This window comes from Mobula hypostoma, chromosome 5 (assembly GCF_963921235.1).
Source record: "Mobula hypostoma chromosome 5, sMobHyp1.1, whole genome shotgun sequence".
NCBI lineage: Eukaryota > Metazoa > Chordata > Chondrichthyes > Myliobatiformes > Myliobatidae > Mobula > Mobula hypostoma.
In genome coordinates this window covers 82,913,171-82,941,164 of record NC_086101.1, presented here as the reverse complement: position 1 = coordinate 82,941,164, position 27,994 = coordinate 82,913,171, and positions in this window count along the sequence as shown.

Genomic DNA, 27,994 nt, shown 5'->3' with positions numbered 1-27,994 from the left:
TACAGCACCATGACATGTTATGACAACCAGACTATAGTTTTGTAGAAGTATCTGTCCACGCCAATGTTAGTTTCTTCTAAGCAAGTCACATGCACACATTACAGATACAATCTTTCCTACATGGTTGACTAACTCAATTATATTGTGAAGCTAAAAGCTAACAGAAAATAGATATCCACATGACTCTTGAACACACAAAATCATTAGAACGTTGATGCATTTATCTTGTTTCTGATCATATACAGTAAATATCATTGAAAAAGGAAATCAAACAAAAAATCAGCAGGTTTGACACAAATAACATGTCTGAAAAATTACAAGCTTTGTTGACATCAATCAGTCAATATAATCTACCACACGAGTGGCATTGAGCATTGCAGCAATAAACAATTCCCCAGTAGTTCCAGAGAAATTAATATGCATCAGCACCATGCAAAACATTCTCTATTTAAAAGTTAGTGAACTTAACTGATTAATTGGATAATAAACTGTGAAACAAGAGATTATATTATTTTCCAAAATGGGAATTTAATTTTTAAGAGTTCATTCTTGCAAAGAACAGAAAACAGTTTAAAGATTATTGGAAACTCTATGAATCTTTTAGAAATGACTCCACTTTGAAATTATCTCATTATAGTTTCCATTTTTACATAAAAATAGAAAAATGGTTTGCAACATACTTCTAATATAGGGAGATCTAACAGATTCTCGTTTCTTCTGCACATAATTTCCTGTTTGTCAAATGGTACTCTTCTTGCTATTTTCTCCTCATTTTTATTATTTTATGACATTAGTAGCTTACAAAGACTTCAGGCAATTAGACAAGTTTCATTCATAACCCAGCCCGGTATTATTTTTAACTGGTTAGTGCTATGCCACATCTACTGTATTAGGATCCTATTGATAAGCGTGAGTCTTCTACAAACACATACATGCTCATCAACTCTATTTTTTCCTGTTGTCAGCCAGGGTTTCTTTCACACACGCAACATAAAGTTTGAGTTTCCTATTCCCCAGTACAATAGATCTGGTGAAATAACCCACAGCTGAAAGAGACATTTTAAAAATTCAGAATCTTACAATTTTTATTCAACATTCTCAGTTTCTTATTGTGCATTGTGAAGAAAATTAAGAAAACACGGAAATAATATTGGACTGGTGTAAGTGGAATGTTAAATATTTAGTGCAGACTTTATTTGTTTATTGAGATATAGCATGGAATAGGCCCATCTGGTCCTTCGAGCTGCGTTGGCCTGCAACTTTCAATTTTACCCTAGCCTGATCACAGGGCAATTTACAATGACCGATTAACCTACCAACTGGTATATCTTTGGACTGTGGGAGGAAATTGGAGCACCCAGAGAAAGCCCATGTGGTCAAAAGAGAATGTTCAAACTTCTTACAGGCAGCGGCGGGAATTGAACCCAGGTCTCTGGTACTGTACAGCACTGTGCTAACCACTACACTAACATGCTACCACTTGGTGGGTTGAAATGCCTGTTTCCATGCTACATGTATCTCTGCTCCTATGTCAACAATAGGTCGAGAATGGTCTGCCTTCTGATGAGTTTTGTGATCATAGATGTATAGCCAGTGTAGTGGCAAAACTTCTCATCCATCTTATAGACATTAAACCAAACTGTAGGGAGCCAACGAGACTCTGGTACATAGTAACACATGCACACGATGCTGGCAAACTACGCAGCATCTATGGAGATGAATAATGAGTTGATTTGGCCCAAGATCCTTCAACAGGATGGCCCGAACTCTCAGTCCAAAACATTGACTCTTTATTCCTCTCCATAAATACTGCCTGACCTGCTGAGTTCCTCTAGGATGTTGTGTGTGTTATTCTGAATTTTCAGCATCTGCACAATCTCTTCTGATTAAGATAGTGGTACTTATTGTCAGGTCTCTCACTGTAAGTGTGAGAAGTTGGAACAATCATCTCTATTTTCTAAATTGCACACCAGAAATAATCAGACTGTTTAGATATTTCCATTTTGGTCTCCTGCATAGTGCTTTAGTATACTTTACCCTTTTGTGAAATTAGCTGCGATATCCCTGACCTATCTGTTGTCAACAAGATAAGCTTTCTAACTTTCAGAAAGTGGAATGCAATTGGATATTATAGAACCAAATTCAGTCTCCCAAAAAAGTATCACAACACTCTGTTATGTGAGGGTATAGTTAGGTGTCGGCCTTATTGCTTATCACTGAGTTCCACGACAGACGCTCCCAATGGTGTGTACCAAGCCCTGTTTATAAAGCTAATCTCTCGGCCCATGTTGGATAGAATAGTCTCCATTCTCTAAGCCAGTGATGGCACCAGAGTAAGTTATGGCACAATATCCAGCCATTGTGGAATGGGCTTATTATATAACTGCTCATCTAACCAGTCACTTGCTGATCTGACCTGTCTCTCCACTGACCAGGTAGTCTACCTTCAATAAACACCATGTGCAGAATAACAATGATAGCCTGCAGTTCTTCATATAGTACATCCCACTTGTTGTGCCGTGTTGTATGATGTCGATGATCATCATCTTTCCGTGACCATGATTCTTCTTGGCAAATCTTTCTACAAAAGTGATTTGCCATTGCTTTCTTCTGGGTAGTGTCTTTACAAGATGGATGACCCTGGCCATTATCAATACTCCTCAGAGACAGTCTGCTTGGCATCAGTGGTCACATAACCAGGACTTGTGATATGCACCGGCTGCTCATTCGACCATCCACTGCTTCCATGACTTCATGTGATCCTGATCAGAGAGGCTAAGCATGTGTTACACCTTGCCCAAGGCTGACCTGCAGGCTAGCAGAGGGAAGGAGTGCCTTACAGCTCCTTTAGTAGAGATATATCCCCACTTCACCACCCCTAGTGTGTCTTTCACCTGCCACTAGAAATTACAAATGAAAGTTAGTGCCAATGTTGATAAGTCCCACAAAATGAAAGAACACAATTGAACTTGCTTGAGAGTATCAACAGCCTATTTATTCATGGGAACATTACAGCCATGCCCAAGGATGTTCTCACCCAAGATCAATAGGCATGCAATTCCATGAGGGAGTTATTAGTTTTTAATCAGTATTTCATATTCACTATACCGCTGAATTTAATTTTTCTGAGTTTCCACTCCTTAATACAGGAATGCATGAGCTTTTTGTTCTGCTTTTTCCTTGGCTGAGATTAATTATTTTGATCTAGGCTAGGGATTGAGCCAAGGAGCTTCCTGGTCTGTGTGACTCAAATGCTCACTGGATAACTTCACTGAGTCATTGGTGGAGCCCTCACTAAGGCAAAGTTAACACAGTCAAACATAGATCTTCATATTGTAACTTTTTGTGGATACTACGACTGAAAATACATATCCCTCTGGCTGGAAAATGTTAATGAAATGTTGGAACCACAATAATGTTGGATTTGATAGAAAGAATCTTTCAGTTAGAAAGGATAATTAAAGGAAATTTCAAGGGATGTTACAAAAGGGGATTTTTCGTCTGTTTCCACGATGCAGTGACTCAGAACCAGTACTCAGATTAATTTGGAACATGCTTCGCACAGCCAGTCTCTGAGGGGAAAATGTATGGCTGTGCGTCAATATTTCTGGATGTGTAACCGGGGAGCCTTGATCGATGATCATGCGATAAACCTCACTCAAATTCAATTATTTTAATAAATAGGAATAAAAAGCCAATTTCAGTAACAGTGATCCTCAAAATAATTAGGGTAATTAGAGTTCAATGTAGATCCTTTTGGATCTTTGGTGAATCAAATTTATTTTCTCTTTCAGGTCTGTGAATCATGCAGGATTGACCAAAAAGAGATGTTGGCTCAAACGAAACAGGGGCAGAGTAAAGGAAAATAGAATTAAACTAACGCATGTTCTGAACGCTCTCGTTCAACTTGGGCAAAATCTTTCTATTTTGATCAGCCACTCACATACTACAGAATTGTCTATGAATACTGTTGGCCTATGGACAAGGTGGGTAAAATTCTACAAGAGCAATTCCTCCAGTTCACCATTCCATCCTTCAATATTAAATTGTAACTATGGAAGATAAGATGATATTGTTCACAATGGTATGCTGGAGATGTGAGTTATACTGATCTGTTCAATGTTGAAAAGTTCATTGTCACTATCTAAGAAATAAAGTATGGTGGGCCAATATTTATTAATAAAACTGTGTCTGCAGGCCAAGTGTTGGGAAAGAAATCCATTGATAAAGTTATTGCAATTGCTTTACTCCCTTATACCTCATTGAACCTGAAGAAGATGTTTCTGATATCAGAAAATATGCTTGCTACTTTGGGATGTCTTGAAATATGCCAAGCTGGGAAATTCACATCCTCTGAGAGTGCCCTTAAAAACAACAATTTTCTTTTTCATGTGAGCTTTGATTATGTTATTATTGAACAACTCATTTTTCTCCACAGTAGATATTGATGATTTGTTTTTATCAATGAAAACGTTAACATTATGGGGTAAAGGTAGATATAAATCAGTCATAAGTCCACTGCATGGCAGAACAGACTAGAGAGGTTAAATGAACCCCACCCCTGACCCCTTCTATAAATATCCAGGAGAATCGTCTGAATTCCTCCAAGAAGAATAAGGTTTGGAGTCTTGTGTGCCTCAATGACCCAGAGAGCTATGTTGACTGGAGTCAGGACTTCATGTTTTGGTGCTTGTTAGAGTCACCCATGCCAAATAGGTCAAAGTGTAGAAGCCAGACTAACAGTGGTCCACCAATCCTCTAGGTTCAAGGGTTTGGCTCAGGGCTAACAACCCCAACTGGTAAATCAAAGCTATTACAGAAACAGCAATAGAGAATCCTTCTACACCTGAGTGTGACAGTATTCCTGAGTGACTGACAGTAGTGAAAACTGAGCTACTGGCACAATGAAGGAAGCCCTGAACACTGCCAGGTATGGAGGACCTTCATTGCTTCCTTAAAAGCCTGCAGCAGTAGAGAGATAGTCTGTATTATTCTTGTGCCCGTGGTAGTAGTAAGAAATCCTCTTCATTACACTAGGTATGGGAGAGATGAAAGTCCTCTAGTTAGTTCACTGCAGCGAAGAGTTAAACATGCATATCCCATTTGGTGTTTGCTTCAGTACGGCACACTGTATACAGAGTCTTTGTTGTCTGACAACCATCGTGTAATGAGGTTCGAAAGTCACCTGGTGAGGAGGCAATAGGTTTCATGTGGAGGCTTTTGTGTACAGCGGAGTTTATGAGACCTTTCCCTTCTTTTTTTTTGCTTAAAAATTCCGAATCATTAGCAGAATGATGGTGGGAAGAGTCGGACTGTAAAGGACCTGAACGCTTTCAGAGAGGAGCAGGCCTTTTGTTTTTGCGCCATGTCAAAAATGCTCACCTAATTAAACCTGATATATCTGGCCAAAGAGAAATGATTTGTAAATGGTTCTTTTGGAATTTACTTAATGAGTTTAGAAGCCCATTGTGCAGAGGGGATTGCTGTGAGGTGGAATTAAAATTAAGTTATTAAAAAAGAGCAAATGGTGGGGGTGGTGAGTTGGGGAAACTGTGACAGGCTGATGTGTCTGTAGGCAAGGTGTAGTTAGAGGAGCCGCTGGAACACAAAAGCACATGAAGTGAAGCAAGTCATTCATTAGCAAACAGTGAATAACAGACAGACTCCTTGCCTATTTAAAGTCTGCTCTGTTAAATGTGAGCGTGGACAGCTGTCATTGCAATATACACACACACCTTGATCAGGGAGAATCATTGGCACCATTTTCTTCAGCAAACACCACCAGACCTTTCTCTTTCTTTTTTTTTGTCCTGTTCCTCTTGGGTTGAATTCTCTTTTTCTTCCAAGTCTGCAGAGAGTAAAAGAGCTTGTTAAGCTGCTTGGATCATGTGGGATATTTTGACTGGTGCTGCACTTTGGCCGCTTGCCTGAAGTAACAGTGTCAAGGAATAACCTGCTGTAATTGCCACATTTGCAGTTTGACGAGCATTTTGTATGCATGTTCAGACCTTTGAATTTGAAAGAAATTGTCAACTTTTGTAAAGATCCTGTAAATTGCATCTTACAACTCAACAGTATTCCCTTGTCAGTTCACTGGATATCCTTCGCTTGTGTAAAAAAAACTTAGCATGCAATAGAACAGAGTTAGCATTTTAAAATACAATTCATGACCGTGCACATGCTTCAGTTAAACCAGTTAGGCATGTTAAGTTAGCCATTTGAATTGTTTAAGCATTTAAACCAATTCAATTATTTGTTTTCCAAACACTTCTTCAAAGGAAATGAGGCAACTCACACATAAATTCCAATTGTTAATTTTGAACTAATTCAGTCACACTGATCATTTGAGACAGCACAATTGATATTGCTGTCAAAAATCCTCCAGCTCGAAAGATATTTTTACAGAACATCATTGTGACATTTGCTTGGAAACGTGTCCTCTTCAAGCATTTGATTAATGTAATATAATAAAAAAGACACAGGTTCAAGGGTCTCAGCATGTTGAGTGTATTTAATTCATTGGATGAAATTCTGAGGAATACCTTTCACAAACTTTCTAAATCAATAATTTAACAGGATTAGCACAAGTCTTAAGATGTTTGGGCTTGCATAGGCAACATTGTATTTTTACAGATCACATTATTTCCATTTAATTCTAGTAAGGTTCTGGTAAACTGAACAGTTTTCAAGTCAGAAGTGTGGCCATGAATCGCACTTCCACATGGCAGAAGGCATGCTAGCAGAATGGTTAGCAAAATGCTTTATGGTTGAAATGACACAGGTTTAATTCCCACTGCTGTCTGTAAGGAGCTTATACACTCTCCCCAGTTTCCTTCAGGTGTTCTGGTTTCTTCCCACAGTCCAAAGTTGTACTGGTTGCTAGGTTATCAGTACAACTTTTGCTTGACAGGTCACTTGAAAATTCTTCCCCTTTGCCATCAGACCTCATTGCCTGGAGATGAGATAATGTAGAAAACAGAACTGGCCACAGCCAGCAACCATAAGACATGCCGCTATCTCCTTAACAGCCCATCAGTTGCATTCCCAAATGGAACAATGTACAGTGCAAAGTGGCTTCCTTGGTGAGGAACGGAACGTCTAGTTAACAGTCTATGTTCAAGATTTTAGCTCACAGCTTGTACCATATAATTGATACCTGAAATTTCTAAATAGGAAAACACCTGAATCTATTCTGTTTATCAAATAACTTCTCAAAATTTTCAGCAACACAAATTTTCACTTGTTTCCTTCTAAATCTACAAAAAAACATTCTTTCTGTGCTCTATGTTCTGCCATTTGATCTGCGTTTTCAACAAAGTTATTTGGAACTGGAAAATAGAGTAAGATCATAAGATATAGGTGCAGAATTAGGACATTCAGCCTATTAAATGTGCTCTGCCATTTCATCATGGCTGATCCATTTCCCTTTCAACCCCATTCTCAGCCTTCTCTCTGTAACCTTTCATGGCCTGACCAATCAAGAAACTATTGACCTCTACCTTAAGTACACCCAATGAGCTGGCCCCAAAGCTGCTTGTGACAACGAATTCCACAGATTCATCACCATTTGACTGAAGAAATTCCTCATCATCTCCATTCTAAATGGGCATCCTTGTATTTTGAAACTGTGCCCTTTGGTCCTAGACCCCCCCACCATCAGAAACATCCTCTCTGCATCCATTCTATCTAAGCCTTTCAACATTCGATAGGTTTTAATGAGATCCCCCCTCATTCTTTTAAATTCCAGTGAATAAAGACATAGAGCTGTCAATTGCTCCCATGTGATAAGCCTTTCATTCCCAGAATAATTCTTGTGAATGTACTCTGAACCATTTCCAATGTCAGCACAATCTTTCTTAAATAAGGGGCCTAAAGCTGCTCATAATACTCCGAGTGAGGCCTCACCAGTGCCTTATAAAGACTCAGCATTGAATCCTTACTGTTATAGTCTAGCACTCCTGAAATGAATGATAACATTGCATTTGCCTGCTTCACCACTGACTCAACCTGCAAATTAATCTTTAGGAAATCCTGCACGAGGTCTTCCCAGTCCCTTTGCACCTCAGATTTTTGAATTTTCTCCCCGTTTAGAAAATAATTGATGCTTTTATTCCTTCTAACGAAGTACATACACTTCCTGACACTGTATTTGTCCATTTGTCCCTTCTTTGCCCATTCCCCTAATCTGTCCAAGTCCTTCAACAGCCTCTCTGCTTCCTCAACACTGCCTAGCCCTCCACCTATCTTCATATTGTCCGCAAACTTGGCCACAAAGCTATGAATTCCCTCCATCCAAATCAACGACATATAACATAAAAAGAAGCAGCCTCAACGCCAACCCCTGTGGATCACCAGTAATGACTAGTAGCCAATCAGAAGATGCTCTCTTTATTCCCACTCTTTTCCTCCTGCCAATCAGCCAATGTTCTATCCATGCTACTATCTTCCTCGTAATACCATAGGCTCTTAACTTGTTAAGCAGCTTCATGTGCTGCACCTTGTCAAATGCTTTCTGAAAATCCAAGTACACAACATCCACTGATTCTCCTTTGTCTATCCTGCTTGTTACTTCCTGAAAGAATTCTAACAGATTTGTTAGGCTAGAATTTTGCTTAAGGTAACCATGCTGACTTTGGCCAATTTTACAAGTACCCCAAAACCATATCCTTAACAACCGACTCCAACATTTTCCCAACCATAGAGATCAGGCTAACTAACCTTTAATTTCCCTTCTCCTGCCTTCCTCTCTTCTTAACGAATGAAGTGACATTTGCAGTTTTCCAGTTCTTCGGAACCATTCCGGAATCTAGTGATTCTTAAAAGATCATTAATAATACCTCCATAATCTCTTCAGCTACCTCTTTCAGAACCCTGAGGTGTAGTCCATCAGGTCTACTTGACTTATATACCTTCAGGCCCCTTCAGTTTCCCCAAGCTTCTTCTCCCTAATAATAGAAAATGCACTCACATCTGACCCTGACACTCTCGAACTCCCGGCATACTACTTGTGTCTTTCACAGTAAAGACAGTTTATTCAGTTTGTCCGCTATTTCCTTGTCCTTCATTATGACCTCTCTTGTGTCATTTTCCAGCAGTCCAATATCAACTGTTGTCTCTCTTTTACTCTTTATATATTTGATAAATCTTTCAGTATCCTGTTAAATATTGCTGGCTAGCTTACTTTCATATTTCATCTTTTCCTTGCTTAGGAAGTTTAAAGAGAGTATTTGGAAATACCTGAGATGTTCATAATATTTTTTGCTCATGATTTATTTCAATGTTCCTCCAGCTATTATTGAAAACAATGAAAAAGATTAGTAATATTTGCTAAAGATTTCATTTTTTAAGAAATAGACAGAATTGATCTTTCTGAAAAATCTTTGAAATTTAGTCTGTTCCTAATGAGTTCTGGTTCACTTTGTCCATCTGTACATTTTAAAAGTTGAACATGTGTGCTACTGCGTTTTCATGGTATAGGGATGTAATATTGGGCTGTTTTCTAATTTTGGCTTTCAAGGGCGTCTGAGCATCGTACATGAGATGGATGAGTCAGATTACCCAGGTAACAGAACTGTCCACTGTAGCTCTGGGCTTGAGCACAGTAATTATTGCCCAAAATTATTACATTCTTTCGTTCTTGGTATTGAATTTCTAGCACTTCATGTGAATAATCAAAAGTCCAAGTGCACTTTAGAAAAGAAATGGGAATTTTTCACATATCCTGACTGAAATCTCTCCATCAAATAGCACAATAAACACAGGCCATTAATAAATATAAATTCAAAGTTCAAAGTTCCAAGTAAATTTACCATCAAAGTACATATATGTCACTATTTACAACCATGAAATTAATTTTCTTGCGGGCATGCTCATTAAGTCCATGGTAGAATAATAACCATAATAAAATCAATGAAAGATCGTGCCATCTTGGGCATTCAGCCAATGTGCATAAGACAACAAACTCAGCAAATCTAAAAAGAAAGAAGTAATAATAATAAACAAGTGGTCTGCCCTGTGTTTTGTGATATCACACCGGAGGAAATATTGTATCATTTCTTAATGCATGCATTACTAAATGACAATAAAAGAGGACTGCGTGCCTTTGTAATCTTAAAAAAAAATATCGAAAACATGAGATAAGAGTCCTTGAAAGTGAGCCCATAGGTTGTAGGAACATTTCAATAATGGGGCAAGTGAAGTTGAGTGAAGTTATTCCCTTTGGTTCAAAAGCCTGATGGTTGAGGGGTAAAAACTGTTTCTGAACCTGGTATTGTGAAGTCTGAGGGTCCTGTAAAATTGTAGTTTAGGTGAGGCATTCGCACAGTTGTCAGACACTTTGTTTCAGTGTCTCTGCATCCAAATTTTCTTGCTGTCATTCTGCTTTTTTTGGGACCTGATTCATCTTTGTAGTTTACACTTTCTCTGCAAGCCCATTTACTCTCTCCTGCTTAAATCAAATGGGTTAAAGTGATTCCTTCTTGATCGTCCTAATCACTCGGTGCCTGGATTCCCTTATGCTACACTGTCAGTTCACAGTTTGAGTAACATATCACAGAAAACAAAATATAAAAATCAAAATACACAAAGGCAAACACTTTACAGGCGATATTATTAAATAGAATGTGGGAATAAGTCACAGGAGATTTTCGGGGAGGTAATGATAAACCCAGCAAGGGAAGTATGAGTTAATGCTGTGATGTAATCTTTCAATAGAAATTGTATTGATTCAATGATAATAAATTTAAACATTGTTTTTTCTTTCTTCAAAAGATTAAAAGTTAAAATGAATGTTTATTTGGCTTAACTGAGTGAGGCCTCTGTCACTGAGGGTCGACCATGGAGAGATGCGCAGGCTAGGGCAGTACTATATGGAGAGCAAGCTGCTGTCCATGTAGCAAGCTCCCCCCCCGTGCCCCCCCCATGCATCTGATGAATCCAAAGGAATGGCAGAGACCAACACAGTTTGGCACCAACAGTGTCACAGGAGATGCCAGTCTGCAACGTAACATAGGACTGCGTTTGGGACTCCAGCTGCCCATAAGGAGTTTGTATGTTTTCCCAGTGACCACATGGTTTTCCTCTGCTTTCCCCCCACACTTCAAAAAAGTCTGCTTAGGGTTAGTAAGTTGCGGACATGCGATTTTGGCACCGGAAGCGTAGTGACACATGCAGGCTTCCCAGCACAGTCTTCATTAATTTGATTTGAAGCAAAGAACACATCACACTGTATGTTACACGTGACAAATAAAGATAATCTTTAAATCTAATCTTTACCACTTGCATTTTTTGTGGAATTTTTGGGCTTATCTTATTTTGTGTTCATGTGTTAATTTGTCCCAGCATTTCAAACTGAACAATCAACAGTTCTGCTAAGCAATCAATCTGATAAGTAATCAGTTCACTGATTATTTTTATGGGTCATCTAAATAGCTGAACAGTTATGCCTTCCAAGCTTTGGAAATATTAACCTGCACATTTGAGTTATGGGGAAAATAGTCCATGCCCCAGACAAGTTATGATGGCTTTATATGCAAACATCTCGTAGATCAAATAAGGCCGTAATTTAGCAGTACAAAGTAGGAAGTATATTTATTATCAAAATATGTATACTAGACACAACTTTGAGATTCATCTGCTACAGGCAATCACAAAACAAAGAAACCTAATAGATTCCATTAAAAAAAGAAGGCAGTTCGAACACCCAATGAGCAGAAAAAAAAACAAACTGCAAACAATAAAAGTAAGCAACTAATATTCGGAACTGAAGTTCACGAAAGTGAGTTCATAACCATGAAGACAGATATCACTGCACTCAATCCAGAAGCTTGTTAGTTGCAGACAACAGCCTCAGTTCAATGCAGAGACAAGTAAACCTCGCAGGGCGATGAGCTGAACTGGCCTGTCCTTCGCCTCCGGCCCAACATCGCGACATTTTCATCCAGCCCGGTGCTTAAATCGTCCAAACCCCGGGTTGCTCCTCATTCTTGGACTTGGGCACTGCCACTTCGATACACTTTAGGGCCTGGGCCCCACCTTCTCGATTTGGCCTGTACCTGACCTTTCCCTTTCCAGTAAGAATAAAAGTGATGATTGGGTTTGAGTTCACGTTATTAATGGAAAGATTAAATACAACTTTCCTCTTTGTAGTCCATCTGATGCAATATCAACAAACTAAAAGAATACAGCTAGGCCTGTGTGTCCAAATTCAAATTCAACATTCAAAGTAAATGCATTATCAAGTACATTTACAGTATTATATACTATCTTGGGATTTATTTTTTGCAGGCCCTTACAAGGAAAATAACAAGCAGCATCACTGCATGGTACAGGAACTGCACTGCAGCAAATAGTTACCGGAAAGTTGCCTAAAAAGGACTGTAACATCATGAAGGGTCCCATCCTCGCTGCTCATGGACTGTTTGTCCCAGATCCTTTAGGGAGGAGGCTACATAGCATTCATACCATGATCATAAGACTCAAAAACAGTTCCTGTTCCCAAGCTATAAGGCTGATCAACGCCTTCACTAACCTACCCACCATACCCCCCCCACCACTATTTAGCGTTTCCTGACAGAGCCACCTTATGTACAGACACTCCTGTGCCTAGTGTCACTTTATGGATATATAATCAATCTATGTCTATCAGCTATCTATGTATTTATATGTATTTTCAATTATTATGTTCTTTATCTTATTGTATTTCTTTTTGTGCTGCATTGGGTCTGCAGTAGCAATTATTTTGTTCCCCTTTACACTTGTGTACAGCAAATCTTGTATCTGTAATCTGGGTGACGAATTTCTTCTTGTCTCTGTCCCGACTGGCTATCTCAATATTGTGAAACTCTGACAAATGGTTCCAGGTACCCCAGCCAAGAGAAACATCAACATTCTGTTTACACTGTCAGCCCTATTATGAATTCTGTTCAATTCATTTAATCACCCCTCATTCTTCTTATGTCAAGAGAAGCTAAACCCAATCTGTCTAGACTCCTCTTGTATGACAAATCTGCCATCACAGAAATCACACTGATGGAGATGGCAGTCTATTTCATGGTTGACTATAGGCAAGAGGATACAGCCAGCAATGGGGCTGAAATTATCAAAGCTGACTGTCTCTTCAGGTTTAATCCTGCTGCTTATAATCCGCCTCCTCCTCAACCTCCACTCTCTTGTGATTTGCAAGCTGCAGACAGTTTTATTCAAGATTCAAGATTGCTTAATGTCATTCTCAGAAAACAAGTGTTAAGCAGAATGAAATAATTGTTACTCCAGATCCACTGCAGCACAAAACCCCCACAATAATATAAATAACACGAGAATAAAAAAAGGCATAATAAATCTAAATACATGAGATTGATTGTATGACCATAGATTGATTGTATGTTCATAAAGTGACGCAAGGCACAGGTGTGTCTGTACATAAAGAGACAGACAGGAAATGATAAAGTAGTGGTGGTTAGGGGTGTGGAGGGCTGGGTTAGTGGTGGAGGTGTTGATCAACCTTACTGCTTGAGGAAAGTAACTGTTTATCAGTCTGCTGGTTCCGGCTTGGATGCTGCATAGTCTCCTCCCTGATGGAAGTGGGACAAACAGTTCATGAGCAGAGTGACTGGGATCCTTCATGATGTTACTGGCTCCTCTTTGGCACCTTTCTGTATATAATGTTCTTGATGGCGAATAGGTTGGTGCTGGTGATGCACTGGGCAGTTTAGATACCTGTTGTAGAACCTCCCTGTTTGTTGCAGTGAAGTTTCCCTACATGCAGCAATGCAACTTGTCAGGATGCTCTCAACCACACATCTGTAGAATGACGTGAGTATAGATGTACAAGGTCCAGCTCTCTCCATTCTTCTCAGAAAGTAGAGGAATTGGTGAACTTTCCTGACTGTGTAAAATGTGTTCTGGGACCATGAGAGGTTGTATGAGATGTGCACTCTCAGAAGCTTGAAACTTCCTACGATTTCCACTGCTGTGCCATCGATGTAAAGAAGGCTGCGAGTTCTCATGGAGTCGATAACCATCTCCCTTGTCTTGTTGACATTGCTGAAGACGTTATTTGCCTGGCACCAGCCCTTGAGCTCCTCCACCTCCTCTCTGTACGCTGTCTCATTGTTGTTGGTGATGAGCCTCTCCACCCTCGTGTCATCGGCAAACTTAACAATGTAATTACTTCGGTATTTTGCAGTGCAGTCATGTGTGAGCAGAGTGTACAGAATGGGCTCAGCACACAACTGTGGGGGAGCCCCTGTTGAGGATGGTGGGGAGGGAGGAGCGGTCGTGCATCCTGTCTATCTGAGGTCTGTTCATTAGGAAGGCCAAAACCTATTTGCACAGTAGCATATTGAGACCGAGGAGTAGGAGTTTGTTCATCAAGGTTTGTTGAACAAGAGTGTCGAATGCTGAAATGAAATCCAGAAACAACTTTCCGACATAAGTGTCCTTGTTTCTAGGTTTGTCAGGACCAGGTGCATGACTATTGCTGTGGCATCTGTTGTACAGCAGTCCTGCTGGTAAGCATATTGGTGAGTGCAATTCCTTACAACACAACTTTAGCCATGTGCATTTCTCATTTCAGGTTTTCAAAAACTGCAAGCATGCCAGGTAATAGAGGAGCAATAAGGTGAAAGTGATGATAAAGAAACACTGCCTTCATTTCACACTTTCAGTCACCAGTTCTGATACAACTGGTTTAAGTTTAAGGCAAAGGCAGTGACTGTGGGTTATGAAGAGGAAGGAGCAGGACAGAGGCAAAGGATGGTGTAGGTTCCAGGTTGCTGGAGTGCAAGGTCATAAATACCCACTTGCATGGACTTAACTGTGGAAGAGAGAAAAAAAAACACACAAACTGAAAAGTTTGAGGCAATGAAGGAAGTGAACTAGAAACCCTGTGTTCAATGTCAAGAAAATCAACAAATTAGCATTTAAATTGGAATTGGAAATAGTGACCAATTTTATTCATGCACTTGAGGTCCTACCTGTGAATTAATGTTAATGCCCTGACCCATTACAATACAAGCATGATGAGATGTCAGACTGCTGCTAATGTCCCCACAGTTTCCTTTTAGTTTCAGGTTCATTAGCAGTCCTGAACTGCACCTCACAGTGCAACAGATCTTTTCGTTTTCTATCTCCCGAAATGCCTTCACTAGTCTATTAACTAGACAACTCTATGGACATAGGGATCACCTAGGTGTCACTGGCTTCAACCTATCAAGGTTTCCCTTTGTCCAATCCATTCCACTCTCACCATCTTTACAGGTTAAAGTATCTTGTCTTCTCATTGCCCCAATTCTGATGAAAGGTTTGAGACCTGAAACATAAGCGCTGCTGCTCTTTCTACTATTGGCACACGAGCTGCAGTGTGTTTTCTGTTTGTATTGGTGCTGTTATAAGTGGGTTCTAAGAGTATAAGCCCTTTGCTCAAAAGTCCAAAGTTCAAAGTAACTTTATTATCAAAGTATGTATATAGGCATACTCCATAAATCCAGTAACCATAATAGAATCAATGAAAGACCACACCAACAGGGCAATCAGTGTGCAAAAGACAACAAACTGTATAAGTACAAAAAGAAAGAAAAAATGAAATAATAATAATAAATAAATAAACAATAAACATTGACAACATAAGATGAAGAATCTTTGAGAGTCCGCCCATAGGTTGTGGGAACAGTTCAGTGATGGTGCAAGTGAATTTGAGTGAAGTTATCCCCTCTGATTTAGGATCCTGATGGTTGAGGGGTAATTCCTGCTCCTGAACCTGGTGGTGCGAGTCCTAAGGCTCCTGTACCTTCTTCCTAATGGCAGCAGCAAGAAGATAGAAGGAGGTGGGGGACCCTGATGATGGATGCTCCTCACTCGCAACAACACTCCGTGTAGATGTGCTCAATGGTGGAGAGGGCTTTATCTGTGCTGGACTGGGCCGTATCCACTACCTTTTGTAAGATTTTCCATTCAAAGGCATTGGTGTTTCCATACCAGGCTGTAATGCAGCCTGTCAATATACTCTTCACTACATATGTATAAAAGTTCTTCAAAGTTTAAGATGTCATGCCAAATCTCCTCAAACTCCTAAGGGAGTAGAGGCACTGCTGTGCTTTCTTCATATTTGCACTTCTGTGTAGGGCTTAGGACAAGTTCTCTGAAGAGATAGTCCTCTGAAAAGATAACACTGATGCATTTAAAATTACTCTCCTCATCTGATTCCCCAATGGGTACTTATTCTTGGACCTCTGGTTTCCTCCTCCTGAAGTCGATAATCAGCTCCTTGTTTTTTCTGACATTGGGTAAGAAGTTGGTTTACAGACAGGATTTCAATCTCCTTCCTAGGTGCTGACTTGTCACCATCTTTAACTGTGATGTTGTTGCAAACTTAAATATGTCATTGGAGCTGCGCTTACCCACACAAATATGTGTAAAATGAGTAGCGCAGGGGGCTAAGCACACCAATAAGTCATAGGAGCAGAATTAGGCTATTTGGCCAACTGAGACTGCTCTGCCATTCCATCAAGGCTGATTTATTACCCTCTCAGCCCCATTCTCTTGCCTTCTCCCTGAGACATTTGGCACCCTTACTCATCACAAACAGTATCAACCAATGCTTTAAAGATTCTTACTGACATGGCCGTCACAGCTGTCTGCGGCGATGAATTCCACAGATTCACTGCACTCTGGCTAAAGAAATATCTCCTCTTCTCAGTTCTAAAGAGACGTCCTTCCTTTCCGAAGCTGTGCCTTCTGGTCCTAGACTCCCTCACTATAGGAAGTATGCTCTCTATGTCTACATTAACTGGGGACATCAATATCCCTGATGAAGGGTCTTGACCCAAAACGTTGACTGTTTTCATTTCCATAGATGGTGCTGACCTGCCGAGTTCCTCCAGCATTTTGTACGTTACCCTTTTGAGTATTTGATAGGTTTCATTTGGATCGCTGTAATTCTTCTTAACTCCGGTGAGTATAGGCCCAGCGACATCAGTTACTCTTCATATGTTAATCTCTTTGTTCCTGGGATGCTGCTCCTCTCGACCATCTTCAATGCCAGGGTTACTGCAGGAAAGGGGGTTTACAGCAGGGGTCCCCAACCTTTTTTGCACCGCAGACCGGCCGACCCGGGGGGGTGGGTGTGTAGGATTGCCAACGGACAAGAGTAGCAGTCAAATATGTTGTGTTTACTCCGAGAAAGACTACAATGGCCATGAAGCCTTGCGCCAGCTCCTGTGTGCGCATGTGTGTACGTGCCGATTTTTTTCTACAAATCGTTTTTGGCGATTCTGTTCGGGGGGGTCGTTGTTAATCACGACCAGAATATAGGTATGAAGTGGGTAATCCACTCAATTTCTTTTCTAAAAGGGTTTATCTAATGAATTTAATATTAAACACACCGCATATTTTCCTCGCATGAATATAGTGATAAGTCAATTATCAGGGGAGGACAGGGGAGCTTGAAGTAAGTGTTGAACAAACTTCCAGTAGAAGTGGTAGATGCAGGTTCGATATTATCATTTAAAGAAAAATTGGATAGATATATGGACAGGAAAGGAATGGAGGGTTATGAGCTGAGTGTAGGTCGGTGGGACTAGGTGAGAGTAGCCTTCGGCACGGACTAGAAGGGCAGAGATGGCCTGCTTCTGTGCTGTAATTGTTATACGGTTATATAAGTCACTTATCAGTCAATAGCATCATAACATTTTAAGCAAAGTTTGAATATTAAACACACAGCACATATTTTCCCTGTGTGAATATATAAAATCATTGCAACACACCAATATCGCTGAGTCAGTGGGAGCAAAGTTTTCAGTGCTTTCGTGGCTATCTCAGGATATTCAGCCTTGACTTTGATCCAGAATGCCGGCAGAGATGTTATGTCAAACATACTTTTCAGCCCGCTGTCATTTGCAAGCTCAAGGAGTTGATCTCCTTCCTGCACTGACATGGATGACGCGTGCGTAATGACCTCGCATGCGTTCAAGCTCAGCAGTGGGCGTGGCAGGTAATGAGGAAAGGTGCAGCTGACTCATATTGCCAAATCATATCGTTTCCTTGCGGCCCGGTAGCACATGCTTTGCGGCCCGGTACCGGTCCGCGGCCCGGTGGTTGGGGACCGCTGGTTTAGAGGGTTCCCCACGCCCCGTCAACAATTGCAGTCTGTGGCAATGCCACTGCTGCTGCCTCTATGAAGCATCACTCTGTATCATCTTGCACGAAGGTCTCATTCATGTAGATATTTAAGCGGCATCAACTAACCAGATGAGTACAGGTACAGGTATTATTGAATATTTTGGACTGCATAATCTAAAGAAAGATATGCTGTCCCAGAACAGCAGTGACAGGAGGTTTACAAGAACAATCCTGGGAATGAAAGGCTTAATGTATGAGGAGCATCTGATTGCTCTGGGCCCTTACTCAGGAGTTCAGAAGGATGATGGGAGATTTCATAGAAACCTACTGAATACTGAAAGACCTGTGGAGTGGATATGGAGAGTATGTTTTCAATAGTAGAAGTCTAGTATCTGAGGAGACTCCCTCAGAATGACAAATTGACCTTTTAGAACTGCGATGAAGACAAATTTCTTCAGCCAGATGGCAGCGAATCTGTCGAATTTGTTGTTACAGAGGGCTTGCAGGGGCCAAGCCATGGGATGTATTTAAGGCAGAGACTGATAGGTTCTTGATTGGTAAGGAGGTTAAGGTAAGGGAGAAGGCAGGAGAATGGGGTTGAGAAACAAATATCAAATGTCATGGATTGATGGAGTAGACTTGATGAACCGAAGGGCCTATTTCTGCTCCCGTACCTTACGGTTTTATATCTGAATGTGGCAGATTTTTGCTAAAGTTTGAAAATGTTCTCCTGCGCTTGCCTCTTCTGCAACCAGAAAGGAGCAAAGACAAAACTGAGTATAGCAACAGAGGATGAAACCCTTATATCGTGTGCTCTTGCTGCTGTGGGTATGTTCACCCAGCTTTGGATAAGAGAGGTCAATAATGGAGCACTCTGTTGAAATTGGCAACTGTACCATTAAATCAGTAATACACGCTGTTGAAAATGTCTCTTCTATGTACCTCTGGTGTTAACTAATCACATGTAAGCTAACACTTTTAACAGTATGGTGTCTGAGATCATTCCGCAATGTGTGTCCACCAGTGGATATCATCTAGGTTCCTAAGTGCCATCTGTAGCTTCTGAACAAAGAGTGCTATCCATCTGAGTTTTTCAGCATCTGTGGCTTAGTAAGCTTTCTTCATCTTGACTGATTGATGAGACAGACTACTGCCTGTCTAGTTCACACAAGTCCCAGATTCCCTGCAGAGGCCTTGGTGCTGCCTTGACTCTCAAATTACTGCATGTCATAGTTCAAAGTCACAAAATAGCAAGCCTGTGGGCAATTGTATTCGCAATGAATGGCAAGTGCTGTTTGTTTGTGCCCTGCTGAAAAATCCCAGCCAAAATAATCCATTAACTTGTTACCAGAAATAGCATAACATTGATGAACTGCAAGTTAAGGCTTGTAGTATTTCAATTTGATAGAACAGTCTATTTTCAAATATTCAGTATTTGCATATGTAAATTTAACACAATTAGCATACTTCATTAATCTGTTATCCCTGTTGGTGTAGTGAAAATACCCTCTGAGATTCAGGAAGATAGGAAGTATGTTTTGTAAGTTATGGGAATGTTTATTTGGTAATTACCTCAATTTACATACATAAAGAGATGTAAATGGTTGCTCATTAGCATAATCTATTGGTCTGTTATCTTCATTAGCCTAACAAAAAAAAAACATATTTATACAGAGGGTATACTTTTAGTTTTAATGTTTTTATTGATAATTTTGCCTCTGTTGTCTATTAGTCAAGTATTTTATTGGGATTATTTTACTTAGAAGGGTAAATCAGTGTGCAATGGGAATGGGCTATCTTTAATCATTGCTGTATATTTTTACTGCACGGAACAACACAAGAGAAAGGAGCAGGTATTGTCCATGTAGCTCTTCTATTCAATTATCACAGCTGCTCTAATCATTGATCTTAGTTTAACTTTTCTACCTGATTTCCATAATCCTGGATTTCTCTTATCTCCAGAAGTCTATTTATCTCATCTTTGAATGACCGGTAATAACTGAGCATCCACAATATTCGGGGGTAGAGAATTCCGAAGATCCACAATCTCCTAAAAGAATAATTCCTTCTTCATTTCATTCTCAGGCAGGCTCCTTTTCATCCTAAGGCCACTCTCCCAGCTTCTGCATCCCCTCATAAAACAAACTATTCTTACAGCTTTCAACCCATCAAGTCCTCTCAAAAATATTTTGTTAAAATGTTATATGACTTTATAAGATCACTTTTCAATTTTGCCTCCTAATACATATCCTCCATACTGGACATCAGCCTAGTAAACCTTCACTGTGTTGCCCCAAGCAAAACTTCCATTCCTTGGAAAAGCAGGCCAACTGGTACAAACTCACATGGCCTTGTACTGTCATAGCAAGGTCTTCCTATTCTTTTATTCTGTATCCATCTTGCAAATCATGCCAACATTGCATTTGCTTTCTTGATTTGATGGTGAATTTCTCTCACCCATTAAAAAAACACTTCTGTGCATGAAATTAGAAGGTATTGTTGATAGCAAAGGAGATTATTATAGATGATGTGGGAGGGGTGGTCTTCATCATTTAGGGAAGTGGGCTGAGGAGTGATAAATGGTTTTTGATAACGATGAGTATGAGAGGATGCACTTTGGAAAGTCAATCCAGTGTAGGACTTGTCTCATGAATGGTTGGGCACTAGGAAGTGTAATGGATCCGGAGGACCTTGGAGTCCAAATACATAGTTTATTGAAAGTGGTGTCACAGGTAGACAAGGTGGTGAGAAAGGCATTTAGCAGAATCAGACTCAGAATCACAATCGGAATCAGGTTTACTATCGCTGACAAGCAAGATGTGGTGCAATTTGTTGTTTTGCTACAACAAACTGGCCTTCATCAGAGCACTGAGTATTGGAGATGGAGCATTATGTTGCAGTTGTTTAAGTCACTGAAGAGGCCGCACTTGGAGTTTGGTCACTTTATGGGAAAGGTGTGGTTAAACTGGAATAGATTTACAAGGATGTTGCGAGGACTACAGGGCCTGGGGTTTTAGGGAGAGGCTGGTCAGGCAAGGTTTTTATTCACTGGAACAAAGGAGAGTGAGAGGTGAACTTAAGAGAAATGTTTAAAATTGTAGGAGGCATAGAAAAGGTGAATGGTAACAGGCTTTTCTTTCTCTCCAGGACTGAGACCAAAACTAGGAGGCATAGATTTAATGTGAGAAGAAAAGCATTTAAAAGGTACCTGAGGAGCAATTTCTTCATGCAGAGGAGTGGTGAGTGTATGGAAAGATCTTCAGGAAGAAGTGGTGAAGACAGGTACAATAGTATCATTTGAGATTTTTGCTTAGTGCTAGATACATGGATTACAACCAAAGGAAACATGTCTGGAGTCGCTTAGCTCTTTAGTTTATTAGATGCATCAAAAATCAAATTTTCAAAAATTAGCAAAAAAATTTAAAAGAAAACTGCCAATATTTACAAGATATCTACCAGAAAATAGAATAATAGTTCCATACTTATGCTTGTCCAGTGTGAACTCCTGGCAGTCACTAACTCTCTTCCCTACTGAGGGAGAAGAGCTCCTTTTTTTTCGGCACTAGGCCGTTTCCTCCTCAATTATCAAGAGTTAATTTAAAGCTACATATGAATTAGAATATGAAGCACCCCACAATGTAGTTACAATCATATTACAAAATAAACAGAAGTATCTACTTTAAATGCAGTACACAAGAAAACGTACACCTTTATATATCCCTGTTACTAAAGAACTGGAATATTCTGACGCGTATGGTGGGAAAGGCACCACAAAATCAGCCTGAACACATCAGCTCAGTTTAGGGCCCATTATGAGTATATACCGGGGAAGACTTTGAAGTGTGTACACTCAGCACAACGACAGCAGAATGACAAGGCAATATTTGTGTGTGTGTGTGTGTGTGTGTGTGTGCAAGGAGTGCATTTACTGAGTACTCTCTGCCACAGATAGGTACATGGTGGGCTAAGGCTTAGAGGGCAGTGGTCCAAAGGCAGGAAGTTGGAACTGGCTGATTAGATGCCATGGTCAGGATGGGCTCATTAAGTAGAAGGGATTGAATCTGTCCTGTATTGCTCTATGACTCTATAAAAGGAAATTTTAATTTCCTATATTTTTGTTCCTCACACCAAACACCTCAATAGTCTCATACCATTTAAATAATATTTTATTCTTCTACACACTTAAACCAAATGAATCACCTCACACATTCCCACAGTAAACTTTGCCAGCCATCCAGTATTCTTATAACTCTAGTGAATTTTCATCTATGGCATTTTCTGGGAACGTGGTTTAGAAGTGATATTTGTAAAAACTGCCAGATTATTATAAAATTCCAACTGGCTCTTCTACTTTTGATTCTTTGGTTCTATGTATCAGTCCCAAACCATCCTATATGGTTGACTCTAACATGTAATTTGAAATCATCTAGTATCGGTGGGAAATGAGGAATTGCTGTGGTTCTGTGTGTCATGGGACGTGGCTCATTCCAGACAAAGCAGATATGTCATTAAGACCCAAGGGCTTCTCAATATACCAGATGGACTGGATTGCTGATTCGAAGAAGGCAAAAGGTGGTGCCTGTGTTTCATCATAAACTCTTTGTGGTGCTCAGACACAGTGGCCTTGTTCGTCTGACCCAGAGCATTTGATGATTCTATTTACAGTTTTACTTACAAGGAGAGTACTCCTCCGTGATGCTGACTGCAGTTTACATTCTGCCAAAAGAAGATGCTAAACAAGTACTCAGTGTGTTGAATTACGCAGTTAGCAAACAAGAAACAGCCTACCCTGATGCCTTTCAAATCATTGCTGAGGAATTCATTCAGGCTTGTTTGAAAAAACTGCACAATTTTCATCAATGTATCACCTGCAGTACCAGGCGTCCCAGCACTCTCAACCATTGTTACTCTATGATTAGGAATACCTACCGTTCCAGGCTGTATTTCGAGAAACCTGACGCTTAGCTGTCCTCTTCCTACCTGCATACAGGCAGAGACTAAAGAGCAAAACTCGAGATAGGGTAAACAAAGAGGTGGTCACAGGAAGGAGTAGCTATGGGATTCCTTTGAGTTAGTAGACTGGGCATTCATCACAGGATCTAAATGAATACACCACGGTTGTCATAACCTTTATAAAAACAGTCATAGACAAGTGAGCCACCACACAATTAAACTGAAGCCCTGGATGAACCACGAGATCCCAAATCTGCTGTGGGCAGATCAGTGGCATTCAGGTCTGATGACCAAGTTAAGTGCAAGGGGTTCAAGTACGATCCCCAGAAAGCCATCGCAGGTGTGAAGTGGCAGCTTGAATCACTGAAGGGTGCTCGACAGTTGTTGCAGGACTTGAATGCTTTCACCTCCTGCAGAGTAAAACCAAGCGACATAGGTGACACCAAGTCTTCACTCCCAGATGATCTCAATGCTTTTTATGCTTGCTTTGACGGTCAAAACAGGGAAGAACCTTCACAAACTCCCACAGCCCTCGATGACCATGTGATTTCAGCCTCTGAGTCTGATGTGAGAGTATCTTTCAGGAGGGCAAGCCCATTGAAAGTATCCAGCCCAGAATGGGTATCTTGCCAATTGCTAAACACCTCTGCTGATCAACTGGCTGGAGTGTTCAATGATATTTTTAACGTCTCACTTCGGCATTTTGAGGTAACCACCTGCTTCAAAAAGGCTTCAGTTATACCGGTACCGAAGAAAATGTGCCTGAATTACGAATGTCTAGTAGCACTTATATTGACGGTGATGAAGTGCTGTGAAAATCATCAATTCCTGTCTGAAAAGCAGCTTGGATCCACTCCAGTTTGCCTACCATTACAACAGGTCAACAGCAGATACCATTTCATTTGCTCTTCACTTAATCCTGGAGCATCTGGACAGTGAAGATGCATACACCGGGATGCTCTTCATTGACTACAGCTTGACATTCAATACTATCAAACTCAAAACTAATCAATAAGTTTCAAGTCCTAGGCCCCAATACCTCCTTGTGTAACTTAATCCAATCAGTTCGGATTGACAACATCTCCTTAACAATCTCCCTCAGCACAGGTATGCCTCAAGGCATGTGCTTAGCCCCCCACTCTACTCACTTTATCCTTCTGAATGCGTGAAAGCTCCAATGCCATACTTAAGTTTGCCGATTATACCATTGTCGTTGGTCGAATTAAAAGTGGTGATGAGTCAGCATCTAGGAAGGAGATTGAAACGCTGGCTGAGTGGTGCCATAACAACAACCTCTCACTTAATGTCAATAAGACCAAGGAGATGAATATTGACTTTAAGAGGAGGAAGCTGGAGGTTCATGAGCCAGTTCTCGATGGGGGATCAACTCATGGCGGAGAGGGTCAGCAACCTTAAATTTCTCAGTGCCACTATGAAAAAACATGGCAGTGCCTCCACTTTCTTAGAAGTTTATGAAGATTTGGCATATCATCTAAAACTTTAATAAACTTGTATAGATGTGTGGTGTAGAGGATAGTGTATTCAATGGTTGCACCGTGGTCTGGTAAGGAAACACCAGTGTCCTTGTATGGAAAAGCCAACAAAATGTAGCGGATATGGTCTAGTTCATCATGGATAAAGCACTCTCCACACCTTCGAGCACATCTACACAGAGTGCTGTTGCAGCATTGCAGCATCAAGGACACCCACCATTCAGGTATTGCTCTCTTCTCGCTACTGTCATCAGGAAGAAGATACAAGAGCATCAGGACCCACACCACCAGGTTCAAGAACAGTTGTTACCCCTCAACCATCAGACTCTTGAACCAAAGGGAATAACTTTATTCAACTTCACTTGCTCCATCACTGATCTGTTCCCAATGAACTGGATTCACTTTTAAGGACTCTTCATCTCATGTTCTCAAAATTTATTGCTTATTTGTTATTTTTTTTCTGTTTCTTTTGTATTTGCACAGTTTTTTTTTCAGATTGTTTTTTGTCCATCCTCATAGGGTGCAGTCTTTCACTGATTCTATTGTGTTTCTTGTATTTACTGTGTTAGCCCACAAGAAAATGTATTTCTGGGTTGTGTATGTTGTCATATATGTATCTTGATAATACATTTACTTTGAAAACGCTTAGTTCAATAGCAGTTAGGAATGAAAAATAAATGCTCATCCCCCAGTGATGCCCAGTTCTGAAAAGTAACCAAAAAAGGAAAATTTAGACACCAATCACTCTAGCTGACTCATTTGATCAAATGTCCATGTTGGGCTTACAGTTGCCAGCTCCCCCTTCCCTCTGAGTCTTGGCATCAGTTCAGGTTAGCAGTCTATGGAACTGTCCGTTGCCTACAAAATTGAACTCATGGCCATGGGCATTATTGACAACTAAAATTGGCAGAGGTGGATTCTGCTGCTGTTCCCGTCTAACACACCCATTTATACGCCTTATAATTTATTGGATACCTTCTGTTCTCCTTTAAATTGTTTCTGTTGGCATTTCAATATTTCATTTGCTAAAAGACATACTGATAGAGAGAGCAACATACATCAAAGTTGCTGGTGAACGCAGCAGGCCAAGCAGCATCTATAGGAAGAGGCGCAGTCGACGTTTCAGGCCGAGACCCTTCGTCAGGACTAACTGAAGGAAGAGTGAGTAAGGGATTTGAAAGCTGGAGGGGGAGGGGGAGGTGCAAAATGATAGGAGAAGACAGGAGGGGGAGGGATAGAGCCGAGAGCTGGACAGGTGATAGGCAAAAGGGGATACGAGAGGATCATGGGACAGGAGGTCCGGGAAGAAAGACGGGGGGGGGGTGACCCAGAGGATGGGCAAGAGGTATATTCAGAGGGACAGAGGGAGAAAAAGGAGAGTGAGAGAAAGAATGTGTGCATAAAAATGAGTAACAGATGGGGTACGAGGGGGAGGTGGGGCCTTAGTGGAAGTTAGAGAAGTCGATGTTCATGCCATCAGGTTGGAGGCTACCCAGATGGAATATAAGGTGTTGTTCCTCCAACCTGAGTGTGGCTTCATCTTTGCAGTAGAGGAGGCCGTGGATAGACATGTCAGAATGGGAATGGGATGTGGAATTAAAATGTGTGGCCACTGGGAGATCCTGCTTTCTCTGGCGGACAGAGCGTAGATGTTCAGCAAAGCTGTCTCCCAGTCTGCGTCGGGTCTCACAAATATATATATAAAAGGCCACATCGGGAGCACCGGACGCAGTATATCACCCCAGTTGACTCACAGGTGAAGTGATGCCTCACCTGGAAGGACTGTTTGGGGCCCTGAATGGTGGTAAGGGAGGAAGTGTAAGGGCATGTGTAGCACTTGTTCCGCTTACACGGATAAGTGCCAGGAGGGAGATCAGTGGGGAGGGATGGGGGGGACGAATGGATAAGGGAGTTGTGTAGGGAGCGATCCCTGCGGAATGCAGAGGGGGGGGGAGGGAAAGATGTGTTTAGTGGTGGGATCCCGTTGGAGGTGGCGGAAGTTCCAGGTGAGGCATCACTTCACCTGTGAGTCGACTGGGGTGATATACTGCGTCCGGTGCTCCCGATGTGGCCTTTTATATATTGGTGAGACCCGACGCAGACTGGGAGACCGCTTTGCTGAACATCTACGCTCTGTCCGCCAGAGAAAGCAGGATCTCCCAGTGGCCACACATTTTAATTCCACATCCCATTCCCATTCTGACATGTCTATCCACGGCCTCCTCTACTGTAAAGATGAAGCCACACTCAGGTTGGAGGAACAACACCTTATATTCCGTCTGGGTAGCCTGCAACCTGATGGCATGAACATCGACTTCTCTAACTTCCGCTAAGGCCCCACCTCCCCCTCATACCCCATCTGTTACTCATTTTTATGCACGCATTCTTTCTCTCACTCTCCTTTTTCTCCCTCTGTCCCTCTGAATATACCTCTTGCCCATCCTCTGGGTCACCCCCCCCCCTTGTCTTTCTACCCGGACCTCCTGTCCCATGATCCTCTCGTATCCCCTTTTGCCTATCACCTGTCCAGCTCTCGGCTCTATCCCTCCCCCTCCTGTCTTCTCCTATTATTTTGCATCTCCCCCTCCCCCTCCAGCTTTCAAATCCCTTACTCACTGTTCCTTCAGTTAGTCCTGACGAAGGGTCTCGGCCTGAAACGTCGACTGCGCCTCTTCCTATAGATGCTGCTTGGCCTGCTGCGTTCACCAGCAACTTTGATGTGTGTTGCTTGAATTTCCAGCATCTGCAGAATTCCTGTTGTTTGCTGATAGAGAGAGCATTCTGTTTAGATTAGTTTTTTTTTGGAGGGGGTTATTTTTTTTTTCTTTTTCATGATTTTTGTCTAGATATTTCTTTTTGTTCTGTATTATTCATTGGTAGCCTATATGATTGGGAGTTTTGTCAATTAAGTATTATTTGGTTTTATAATTACTCATGTTAATTATAACAATGTATTCCCAATAATTTTGTACTACTGTTACGTCATGTTTATATTTTATGAAACTAATAAAAAGATTGAAAAACAAAGAAAGAAAGAGGAGCATTCTCAATGAGAACATTTTTGGCTAAGTTTTGGAAACAATTATTAAAACATATGCATTGAGCCGATTCAATGGGCCGAATGACCTAATTCTGTTCCTATGTCTTATGGTCTCCCCATCGATGCAAACTATCATACCCTGTACATTGCAGCACATACAAAACGCTGGAGTAACTCAGCACCTTGAGCAGCAAGTATGGAAATAACGTTTCGGGCCGAGACCCTCCTTCAGGACTGGGTCTCAGTTACCCTATACATTAGCACCTTCTTAAAGTCTAATTCCACATTTGAGTATTTTGTTTCATTTGTCTTGAAGCAGTAACAGTTATTTATATTTCAGAGTTACAAGGAATTGAAATCCTATTATTATTGAAAGAAAAAGGTGGATTGT